This window comes from Aedes aegypti, chromosome 2 (assembly GCF_002204515.2).
Source record: "Aedes aegypti strain LVP_AGWG chromosome 2, AaegL5.0 Primary Assembly, whole genome shotgun sequence".
Taxonomy (NCBI): Eukaryota; Metazoa; Arthropoda; class Insecta; order Diptera; family Culicidae; genus Aedes; species Aedes aegypti.
The window spans coordinates 370,465,615-370,479,060 of NC_035108.1; positions in this window are offsets into that span (position 1 = coordinate 370,465,615).

The following is a 13,446-nucleotide window of genomic DNA, read 5'->3' on the forward strand; positions in this document are numbered from 1 at the left end:
TACAGGTGACGGACGTCGTAAAATGATCTGGGATAATACTTTGTAGGCCGCATTTAGAATGGTGATCTCTCGAAAGTTCTCACAATCTAACTAATCGCCTTTCTTGTAGATGGGGCATATTACCCCTTCCTTCCACTCCTCCTATTATGTTTCCCAGATTGTGCCTATCAGCCGGTGCAGACAAATGGCCAGCTGCTCTGATACCATCCCTACCAGCAGCTTTATTGTTCTTGAGCTGGTGAATGGCATCCTTAACCTCCCTTAAAGTGGGCGCTGGTTGGTTTCCATCGCCCGCAGTACTGACGAAGGCATTTCCTCTGTTGTCCCGTCCTTCATTGCCTGTGTTCTCGTCGAAGTGCTGCTTTCACCTTTCGATCACCTCACGCTCGTCCGTCGAAATGCTCCCATCCTTATCCCTGCACATCTCGGCTCGTGGCACGAAGCCGTTGCGGGATGCGTTGAGCTTCTGATAGAACTTACGCGTTTCTTGAGACCAGCACAGCTGTTCCATCTCTTCGCACTCCGTCTTCTCCAGGCCGCGTTTTTTTCTGCCGAAAGAGGCGGGTCGGCTGTTGCCGTTTCCGTCTATAACGTTCCAATCGAACCAATCGGTCCGTCACCTCCTTCCCACGTATTTGTTCTCCAGCAGTCCTCAAGAGGGGCTTCGTCCAGCTCACCCTCTCCCGGCAATGCAGACTCGAGGTGCGCGCGTATGCCGCTGCGACATCCGGTTGCTTGATCCGCTCAAGGTGGCACTGGGGTGGCCATCGGTACCGTACGTTGTTGACGACGGAGAGTTTTGGGCGCAGTTTAACCATCACCAGATAGTGGTCAAAGTCGATGTTAGCGCCACGTTAGGTCCTGACGTCGGTAATGTCGGAGAAGTACCGTCCATCAAACAGAACGTGGTCGATTTGTGATTCTGTCTGCTGTGGTGACCTCAAGGTGTATCGCTATGGGAGACTGTGCTGGAAGAAGGTGCTACGGATGGCCATATTCTTGGAGGCGGTGAAATCAATTAGTTGTAAGCCGTTTTCGTTCGTCAGCCGGTGGGCGCTAAACTTTCCAATAGTCGGTCTGAACTCTACAAATTAAAAAATTCGAGAGAAAAAGAATTATTTCAAGGGTAAACTGTATGAATGGAAGCATAAAAAATAGAGGGGTGAGGAAACTTGACTAGATATCAAGATAATTAAATCTAGAATTATTGAAATTGAACATGATCGGCTTAAACATTTGTCAAATTGTATGAATTACACTTCCTATTTACAAGGAGAGATAATAAATGTTTTTCAAATTGCCTCTCAAATTAAATATAATGATTCCAGTAGATTTTTGAAATTGAAACAAGATACAGTCACCCCACAGTTATGGATAGCACACAGATATGGATCAGAGTTGGCTTAAAACGGAAATATCTCGTCAAATAGAGTTGCAACTACGCAGAAAACATTTTACCCCCGTGAACAATAAATCTGTACAGCATCGCAATCAATTATAATATGCTTAAGCATATTTTTTTCTATATGTAGGAAATAATATGTCAACCGTATTCCCAGAAGCGTTGATTCATAACTGTGGGGTATTGAAAACCATACCACAATTACGGATCAAAGATAAGACGATTCCAAAACAAACGCCAAAACGTATGCTTTCACTAGCACACCATTCGATTACCTCATAGATAAATTGCTGTTTTAGTGTTTTGATCCATAATATGAGTCGATTTGATCCATAATAGGGATCATCCTCTCCCACTGATCCACATCTGTGGGGTGGACATCGTTTGAAAATTCTATCGAAATCGACACTTTTTCGTAGATAACCGGGAATTTTGAGGTTGGTTCCCAAAAACAACTATATTCTGCAGGACCAGGGAGGTAATTTTGTTTTGTACAGAGTCGCCATTATTTTTAATCATATTTTGTTCTGAAAAATGACCCTTAGTTGATCCATAACTGTGGGGTGACTGTAACACGGTGATTGTCGATCCAATTAAGCTCAGAAACATTGCTTTTGAATATTTCAGTTTGCGATTTAACGACACTGATTTGAACATTACATCCGATGCCTCCAACGATCTGATTAATTTTATTACACAGAAAATATCTACCGACAGTAGCGTAGCTAGGGGGTGCGGTGGGTGCGGTCCGCACCGGGCCCCGAGCTTCTAGGGGCCCCAAAATTGCAGTACGGATATCTCATAGCATTAAAAGTTCGACATAGCTTGTGAGAAACTGACAATTTGTAAGATCCAAAAAAGAAAATGAGCATGACATGCATAAGTTTCGAAGAAGACTTAGATCTGCGATGTTCAGGGGCCCCTTGATTATCCCTTATTTTTAATATTTTAGAGATAGATTTAGAGTGGGCTGAGGGCCCCGGGAGGACCGTGACTGTGGGCCCCTAAAATGCGGGGCCCACATGCACGGTCTTCCCGGGGCCCTCAGCCCACTTTAAATCCATCCCACATTTTAGGGGCTTCTGCAAAATTGTGTGAAGGTTTGAGGCGAACATTCCAGTTCGTTTGGATCCCTCCGGGGACTACGACAAGGTGATGGACTTTCGTGACTGTTTTTTAATATTGCGCTAGAAGGTGTTATGCGGAGAGCCGGGCTCAACAGCCGGGGTACGATTTTTACGAGATCCGGACAATTTGTATGCTTCGCGGATGATATGGACATTGTCGGCCGAACATTTGAAAAGGTGGCAGACCTGTACACCCGCCTGAAACGCGAGGCAGTGAAAGTTAGACTGGTGGTGAATGCGTCCAAGCCAAAGTACATGCTAGCTGGTGGGGCCCAGCGCGACACGGCTCACCTAGGTAGCAGTGTTACGATAGACGGGAATACTTTCGAGGTGGTCGACGAGTTTGTCTACCTTGGATCCTTGCTGACGGGTGACAATAACGTTAGCCGTGAAATACGGAGGCGCATCATCAGTGGAAGTCGGGCCTACTATGGCCTCAACAAGAAGCTGAGATCAAAAAAGATTCACACCCGCACCAAATGTACCATGTACAAAACGCTCATAAGGCCGGTAGTTCTCTACGGGCATGAAACGTGGACGATGCTCGAGGAGGACTTGCAAGCACTTGGAGTCTTCGAACGTTGGGTGCTTAGGATGATCTTTGGCGGTGTGCAGGAAATCGGTGTGTGGCGGCGAAGGATGAACCACGAGCTCGCCCAACTCTACGGCGAACCCAGTATCCAGAAGGTGGCCAAAGCTGGAAGGATACGATGGGCAGGCCATGTTGCAAGAATGCCGGACAGCAACCCTGCGAAGATGGTGTTCGTTTCGAATCCGGTTGTTACAAGAAGGCGTTGAGCGCAGAGAGCTAAGTGGGCGGACCAAATGCGTATCGATTTGGCGAGCGTGGGGCAGAACCGAGGATGGAGAGATGCGGCCACGAACCGAGTTTTGTGGCGTGAAATTGTTGATTCAGTGTTATCTGTTAAGGTGTTAACTAAATAAATGAAATGAATTTTAGGGGCCTCAACGAATATTTGTATTGTAAGTTATTTCCCTTGTTGTTGTTCAATGGGTAGCACGCATGAGAAATCCGAGTCTAATAGCTAAACGGGACCTTTATGTACAGTTGTGTTCAGAATAATAGTAGTGAAAGCCGATTTTCATACAAAATTCTCATCTTTGGCATGCTGTAACTTTGTTACCCTATGGGCAATCGGCTTGAAATGTTGGTAGGGAACTACAAACATGCCCAATTTCATTATTACCAAATTTTAATATTTTCACACTACCGGCTAAAAAGTTAAGCACCAGGTGAAATCGCTCAAAATATAGCCGGTAGTGTGAAAATATTTTTTTTTTAATAATGAAATTGACCATACTTGTAGTTCTTTGCCAAAATGTCATGCTGGTTGCTCATATAGTAACAAAGTTACAGTATGTATTCCAAAGCTGAGCATTTTGTATGAAAATCGGCCTTCACTACTATTATTCTGAACACAACTGTAGATACTTAAGTAGGCTCAAATACCTATGTTGAAGATGTTGAATCTAATTACGGCTTTGGATTTGTGGCGATCCCGCCTGGTAACCCGGTATATCCGAACATCATCACCATCATCACCGTTCAGGTAACTCATGCTCAATCCACACACCCGATCTCGGAAACGCACACAGTAACTACAACCGATCTCCGAATGTGTATCTACACCATCCTCTCACACCCAACACCACAATAGTGAAACCACAAGGTACCTTCTGTACATATCTGTAAATACCATTTAGTAATAAATTGACTACCGAAGATGGAACACGCGATTCTTCCCCGCTCCAGCGTGAATCCGAAAGGACCCCAAAGATTCATAATTATTTATATTTATATAATACTTCATGAATTCTGATTTTCAATCAAATCTACCCAAGTTTGTAGGCCTCCAGAAATCTGGAGCATTGGTCAAATTTTAACCTGTGTATATTTTCTTACGATTTTAACCATTCTCATTGTCACTCATATTATAAATTTGACAGATACCTTCTCAATGGTATATAAGGTACCGTGGGGCAAGTGGGTAATGGAATTCGCATAGTTGAGGTTCTTCAAATTCTAGAGACTTTAAATTGAAACAAATGAGGTTGTGTGTATTTTTTAGCTTGACTCCCACCAAATATAAGCAGCATGCTTAAATTGATTTTTATGAAAAATTGAAGAAAAAAATACAGAAAAACTTTTAAAAAATGTCTCTTTACTACTTACCACTTTTGGGGCAAGTGAAAAGTTTACCGTTTTGAACAATAAATTCAAAAACAAACAGTCATATTCACGATTCCTATTAGCTTCAACATTTGTTAAGGCTTTCCAATGAACAATAACATAAGTAACATGTAAACAAAGAAAATGTTATTCTTCTCACTTGAATTTTCTTCTGTTCAGAAATGATTCGACAACATTATAACTGCAACATTTCCAATGTTAGTTCTTACATTATAGGACAGCAATTGCATTTCTACTCTGTAGAATTTCCACCGCTCGTTATTTGTTTTTGAGAATGTCGGATATGACGTTGGATAACTCTTCGGGAGAAATTAAACAGAATCCTTCAATAACGTTTTTAGAATCTTTTTTATGTGGATAGACCTACACCCCATTTTTATGTTTTGAACTAGCTTACATAGACATTCCACGAGATTTCCGTGTGTTCTCTAATATTGCAACTTTTCGGTCAACGTCTTCCTTTTAATTGGCTGCCCGAAGTAGACATATTAATATTGTAATGTTTGGCAACATCTTTTAGAGAAGTTCCATGATTTCTAATAGCTTTTAACGCTTGAGTATATTGTTTCTTGAATTATCAGCACGTTATGTTTTTCTATGATAATTGCGAACCATGTTTACTTATGGCTACTTAAAGAGAAAACACAAATTCAATCTCTAATGATAAACTTTTCACTTGCCCCACCTGATAAGAAAATTGACGGTGTTCAAATTTAGTTATTTTTAGGTCTACGTTGAATTAATTCTAAAACTTTTTTTATTGCATTTTGAAACTGTCACAGAGGACAACTAAGAAGTGGTACAGGAAATTATTTTCCGCAACTTTTTTCCACTGAAAATATTAAAATAAGATTGTACGCCGCCAACTTGTTACGGAGTAACAGTTGACAGGTTAACAATTTCTCGCTCTGTTATGCAATAATGGCTGAAAAATCTCAGAAATCTCTTACCTATCGTAATGTTCTCAATGGCCTCAAAGGTTTACGCATGAGTTTAAAACGTTAATTCACATATTCAGTAAAATATATCAATTGTTTTCACTTACCCCATTTACCCACTTGCCCCGCAGTACCTTACATGAGTTAAATGCTAAAGGTGTACATTTTGTTCAAATTTCAAAGTTTGAGATATTCTCAAAAGCATGAATTTTGTAAGTCGACTATTTAGGCAGATACAAATATAATTTTCTTTTACGTCCGAGACCATTAAGGAGAGGCGCGAAAAAATATTAAGGGCACAAACTTGAGTACAAACAGAAAAAATACAAAAAGTCAATTTTACAAATTTTAATTTAATTTTTTGTTTTAAACATTGACTGTAAATAGAAAATTTTTCAGATTTCATTTTTTAAATCGTTCGAAAATACCTACCAAAAATCATCCAAATCTATTCTCGAGTGGCCTTGAATAATTCATCGGGACATTTATTTAAAAAAATATATAAAATTATGACATGGATTTATTTTTATTTTTTTCAAACGTATCCAGAGATTCCTTTATAATTACGTTGAAAAAACGAGAAAATTTTTCCAATTATTCATTTTGGAATTCTTGCAGAAATTTTTGGAATAAACATAAGCAACATATCCAGGGAACTTTTTCTAGTGCTTCCATGTAGAAACTGTACAGAATGTTCTGTAGGATTTCTTAAATATTTTTTGAAATAAATACACTATGATATTGCTAGTAATAATCTATCTGGCGTTCCTATATGCTTGTAAATTCGTTAAGGGATGTTCAACGAAATTGCCAGAGAAAATCCGAAAATGTATACCCGGATTTTCTCAAGGATCGTTCAAGAACTCCTACAGAAATCATTCTAGGAATTTATCAAGGTTTTAACCACAAATTCCACTGAGGAGGCCTCTGAAAACCACTGGAGGGATTTCTTGGCGTACCGTTGGCCAATAAATCCCGTGGTTTTCCTAAGTGTTCCTTTACCACTAGCTTCAGGGTTTCTTTGTTTTATTTATTTCAAACACTTTCTGAAATTTATTTAAGGATTTTTTTTGTGGTAATAATTGGAAATCCTTTTAGATACGTCTCTCATTTTTTCCAAGGAGCTCTTCATGGATTCATCCATTACAACAATGAGATCTTGAAGTGATAAAAGCAGTATTATTATCGTTATTATTATCTCTATTAGGGAGATTCTCAGCACACGGCTGGTTCATCTCCATAAAAGCAGTAATATTCCCAGAAACTTCTAAGCGATTCTACCCGTTTATTCAAGATTTTCTTATATATTCTTACAAGACTTCTGTTATAAGGAATTTCTCAAAAATAAAAAAGAATCCATAAACTTCAGGAATTTTGACAGAGTTCCAGGAAAATATTTTTACTTCAGAAGAATTCCTGCATGTTTTTATAAAAGGATGCCTCTATTAGTTTCGCAGGGATTCTCATAAAATAATATCAATAATAATATCAAACATTTCATCTTGATTGCCTCCCAGATCTACATCAAAACCACAAACAAAATTAAATTATTTGCGCAATACTAAAATAGAGTGATTTCATCAGCTATTTTCCTATGAATGGAGATATTTTTCCACGAGCATCATAACATCATACAGAAAGTTATCCAAGAATTTCTTCAAAGATCCTTCAAAACAGAAATTTGTAGGAACTTTTGCAGCGAATGCTTCATATATATTTTTTGATTCTACAGGACATAACATCAATGATCCTCGAATGAGTTCATTTTTACTAGCAGAATATATGTTGACCTTTAAATCACTTTTTTTAAATATTAAAGTATTATTAATATTTGGTCAAAAAAATGTAGGTATGTGTAAGCTAATAAGACATATTTTGCAAACCTCAATTTGAGGGGCCCCTAAATCTACCTCCGCACCGGGCCCCCAAAACCCTAGCTACGCCACTGTCTACCGAAGATAGTCAGAGCTTTGTTGAAGTAAACTCCGAAGAGGAATTGAAAAAAAGTACTTGCAGATTGTGCTAAAAAGCGTACACCGGGCCCAGATGACCTTTCATACGAGTTCTACTCCAAGAATTTCAATTGTGTGAAACACGATATGATCAGACTTTTCAATTCTTATCTTTCGGGATCCCTTAAGCCTCATAAAGGCTTCTCAGATGGGGTAATAATTTTAATACCAAAAAAAGGAACTCGATCGACTAGTTTGGATGACTATCGTCCGATTTCGTTGCTTAATTGTGACTAGAGTGTTGGAAAAGTTGAATTTTCCACAACAACTGATAATGTGCATTAAACATATTTATGAAGGGGCCTCATCTAGAGTACAAGTCAATGGATTTTTGACATAAGAAATAAAATAAGTACTTCTGTGCGACAAGGATGTCCTTCTTCTTCTTTCTGGCGTTACGTCCCAACTAAGACAAAGCCTGCATCTCAGATTAGTGTTCTTATGAGCACTTCCACAGTTATGAACTGAGAGCTTGCTTTGCCGAATGACCATTTTTGCCTGTGTATATCGTGTGGCAGGTACGAAGATACTCTTATGCCCTGGGAATCGAGAAAGTTTACTTTACGAAAAGATCCTTGACCAGCGGGATTCGAACCCACGACCCTCAGCATGGTCATGCTGAATAGCTGCACGTTTACCGCTACGGCTATCTGGGCCCCAAGGATGTCCTCTTAGTATGATTTTGTTTGTTTTGTACGCAGAACCTCTTATTCGACAATTATCCGCAAATTTGACAGGATTCTGGATTTATGATAAATTTATTAAAGTGATAGTGTATGCTGATGACTTCAATATTGTTGTGAGAAATGATAATGATTTTGATTTAGTGTTAATGATATTTGAAAATTTCTAAAAATATGTTAGGATTAAAATAAATTTTTCCAAATCAGCCTTTATGAGATTTAATCAGGCTCGATTTGGACCTCAATTGGTTAAAGCATTTGAAGCACTTAAAATTCTTGGAATAAATTTCCATAGAAGCTGGTATAAAACAATTGTAAATAATTATGATACCGTGATTAATAATATAAAGCTGACATTGCAAAAGCACTCAGTAAGAAACCTGAATTTGTACGAAAGGTGCTGGGTAGTGAATACTTTTATTTTGTCGAAAGTTTGGTATGTTGCTCAAGTTTTTCCTCCTTTAAATCGACATTTATCCCAATTGAAATCAGCTTGTGGAAACTTTTTATGGTCCGATGCCCCAGAGGCTCACGAAAAATGCTAGGGTTTCGTTAGAAGAAGCGAATGAACTAAAAACGAGGTTTGATCTAGCAAGCACTTAAGTTTTGTATGCTTGTTAGGTAGAAAGAAATAATTGTACGCCTAGAATTGAGAATTGGGTAGACGTTGATTGGCCAACAGTTTGGAAAAACATTGACTACAATTTCATCGCTACGCAGGATCGTGCAAAAGTTTTTTTGTTTTGTAAATGACTTATTACCAAACAACAGTAAATTGTGCGCCAACGGCATTCGCAGCAGTGGCGCGGGAAGTGGGAAGGACAGGTAGGACATGTACTACGCACAAAAACACCTGGGTAGGACAGTCAAAGGATTGTTCTACCCACAAATTAGCAAAAAGAACAAGACAACAGACAGCTTGAAAAATAAATTTTAATATTATACTTATCATCTGTTCAATATACATACAAGTTTCGTGTGAAGAACGATTGAGAATAACAATAGTGAAAATCCTGGGAAACTAATTTTAAGAATTGTTGCAAGAAGCAACTTAAACCGATAGAAAAACAAGTTGAACAAACCCCTACCTTATGTCATTTTTGTTTATTTTATTTTATTTGTTTACTTTTTTCAATTGATGGTTTTTTTTTTCAAAATATTTACAGCCTACCCGGTAAATGTTCTGGGATAAATTGCGATGAGCGCTCCTGTAAGTATTTCTTGAGAAGTTTCTGGAATTTCCATAGTTAATTATCAGAAGATTCTTGAAGATTTGTTGGATAAACCAATGGATTAATCTTGAACCAGTCCCATCGTGTTATACCCAGTACGAGTGTGATGGTGCTAGCGATTTCCAAAAGTGCGTTCACTATTGACTTGATGTACACCCTCATTATTGTTTACGGCGTTCGAATCCATAGCCCATTTGTTTTTGCTGGCAAAAAACGAGAATACGAAACGGTTTTAGATTGCATTGGAACGTAAATATGAATAGGGGTGATAATCTATCAAAGTATTGCTGAACTTCTTACGACGATCCAGGCAATTCCTATAGAACTCCCAAAGTTAGTTCCTGAAAAATAATTTGATCAAATTCCCACTGATATTTGTGGCATCATTCATACAAACATTTAGAGCATATTATGGCGATTTTCCGAATGTTTTTTTTGTTTTGTTGAAGTGAAATATTTGATGGAGTTTTTGCGCGATGAAACATTTTTCAAGAATCTTCAGTTTCTTATAAAAACTTCTGCTATTAGCCACTTTAGAGTAACTTCATCAATTTGTTATCCAGGAAATTAAAACAACCTGACTGGTTGTAAAGACAAGCAGTTTGGTCTACTTTTGTCTAATTTGTTAAATTAAATTGATTGAAGAAAGATATACATATAAAGGTTATTCATATATTTAATATGAATAAAAATACAAGTTGATACAATAAATGATCCTAGAGACAGGACTGATAGTAGGTTTCCTTTTAAAGACTTTGTCAATGTTTTAATGCAAGTCTCTAGAAAGTCTCTATTTTCAATGCAATTCTCTAAAAAGTCTCTTGAAAAAAAAAAAATGATTTCTAAAGTATCTTTTTTCCTAATTCTGCTTGTAATGAATCCTGATTCAAAATTGCACAGGCTACAGAAGAACATTCAGAGGATATAACAGGTCCAACAGGCTCTTCAAGAATTTCGTCTATTCCCCTAGGAATTATCATAGTGATTTTATTTTTCAGGGATCTCTTCCGAAGTTCTTCTAGAGAGGTATTTGATAATTCTCCTAAAAATTCTTTCGAAGATTTTTCAAAGGATGCTCAGAAGAATTTCTTCAGAATTTCCAGGATTCCTTAGGAACTCTAAAGCTACTAGCTCCAGTAATTTCCTCAGGTATTACCGAAATTTACTGTTCCAAAACTCTCCTAGAATTTTCACCAGATATTATTTCTCCAGTTGTTTCTCTAGGAGATCTTCCTAAGATTTTTACAGAATTTTTCCTGAGGAAATCATCAAAGGTATTTTTGAAGTTTCTGAAAACAAAAACTGAGGGGTTTTTCAAGAAACCCTGCAAGAATTCCTCCACCTGTTCATGTGAATTCCTTTAAGAAGTCTCATTTTACACAGAGCGTGTTTAACTTTTGTCAACCATTTGCGAAGATGGTGAGACAGCCGAGAGAGCTCGGGCGTGTAGCTATCGCTACAAATAACTTTCACTCGTAGAATAATAATTCTGAAACATATTCTCAAATAACATTTGAAGGATGATAATTAACTTCTTCAATAAGATGCAGGACTTTGAATATTCCAAGTTGTTTTCGTCACAACTTAAAAAAATACTACTGGTTGACTTTTATGCTTTTGTGTTTCATTATGGTTGAGCATGGTAATTCAATTACCTATTTCCCTAACTCAACTCTGACGATATCTATTGTAAGCACAAATCTTGGCTTTGAGTATTGCTTTTAATTACCGGTGAGTGCACTCGGTCTTGGCCATATCAATTCCATTTGTTGCATAAAACACCCTGTTGCTCAGATAGAGGGGATGCCTCGACCACAAATTTCTAATGAATAAATTACCTTCTCCAGGTGAAGATGGCTTGGCACGCCTACAAAGGATAAGCCTCTTCCCAGAGGAGGGTTCAGTTTTGTACTTCATCCTTTAATCGTTAGAGGGAAGATACTCACCAAAACAGGATAAGTTTTAACATGGATAATAAATCCCTGGAATAAGAAACTTTTAATTTATTTGCTCTGGATTAATGGACTATTTTCGTGGTTGGTATGCAATGTATTGTAGCAAGTATCCATACTTGAGCGGTTGAGCAAGACATACAGTTATTGCTCTTGTTGTGTTGTAAACAATCTTTGAAGGTAGCATAGTCAATAAACGTTGGCATCTCTCCACACTTTACCGTATCATTTGATAGCTGCAACATTTTAAAATTTTTTTTAATATTTTAGTATGAATTTGGAACCCATTTATCATTATAAGCTAGATTTTAAGCCCTAAGCTAGTTCATCTCGGCTTTACTCCCCTTCCGAAGAAAGTTATCACAATAATCTTAAGATTATATGTAGCTATAGTCATTCAAAATGCATATAATCAAATAGATAAAATCTTAGTTTAATTTGTAAACTGATGGTTATCAATAAGACTTCAATATTTGACCTGATTGACCGTACATGGTAAAAAGTCCGCAAAAAAAGGATATATTTAACATATTCAAATTATCCTTTAACAAAATATACTGTACAGCTACAAGCTTCGGGTGCTAGTACTCGTTTTAAAAATATGAAACTAGCAACAATTAAATTTAGAAAAAAAAATACTTAATAAACTGATCAATAGTATTCTAGATTACGTTGTGTACAATAATGTATTAAAGACTGTTTAGCTTAATTTGAATGACTTTTCGCCCTTAGCGAGTTTGCCATTCGTGTTATAGATGGCTGGCGCTTCACTCGCATATTAATGAGCAATTCTCGCTGAAACCAGGCCGCCATCGGCACCCATCGTTAGAATTCCAATTTTATGTCACTGATCGCTAGTTTTCGATAAAACTTAAGGGTGGTGCTTTCTGATTTCTCAAATAGATGGACCCCTCGTACGCCAGCCAGCTGAACAGTTTGCGAAAAAGCCCATTTTTTATAAATCTTGGGTTTTTTTTCACGGGATATGTTTCATATTTCGCTTGGAACACATAGCAAACTTAGTGGCATAGAGAAAGGATATAGCTTTCATTTAAACTCGAAAAAATTTTGGCGGCCATTTTGAATTTGACCGCCATTTTGAATTTTGTTAGAAAAATCGTTTTTTCACCATTAGCGCACCGCTAGTTTTAAAATCTGAGATCGCCATCAGAAAGCTGAGGAAAAATTGCGTAAGATAGGTTACAGAAACTAGGTGAGCAATGGTATTTACCCTATCAAATGAACGATTTTCTAAATTATGTTATACGATTTTGACGTATATGGCGAGTGCAATCAATAAACAAATATTTTTTGTACAAGAAGAAAAAAGTTTTTTACCTTTGGTGTTTTATTTGAGTCGAGTGAAGAATAGGAATATTATTTTGAGTGAAAAAATCTGGCGGCCATCTTGGATTTCGACGCCATCTTGATTTTAGGTAGAAGCATGATTTTTTTACCTTGATAGCACTCAGCATGTTGAATTTAGAGGCTAACAATAGAAAAAGGTTACTTATACCCCTCTTCTTATTATTCTTCATTTTTCTGACGTTACGTCCCTACTGGAACCGAGCCTGATATTGATCATAAATCCAGGTTATTAAATAGGAAATTTCTTTTATAATGTAATTTCTGACAAAAGAATAATTCTTCGACATATCTTTGAATTCAGTAATACCGTTTTGATTCATATTACGGACAGCTTCAAATTCCGGACACTCTCGTTTGTATGGGAAACATTTCACACGAAATGTTTCAATTTTCGCCGTCCAAAAGTTCTCATTTTCGAGGCTCGTTTTATTAGGTTTTTTCCATAAATATCATTGTAAATTTATAATACCCAACTACCTTAGACGTCTCTTAAGTGGTTGAACGATTTCAATTGATGATT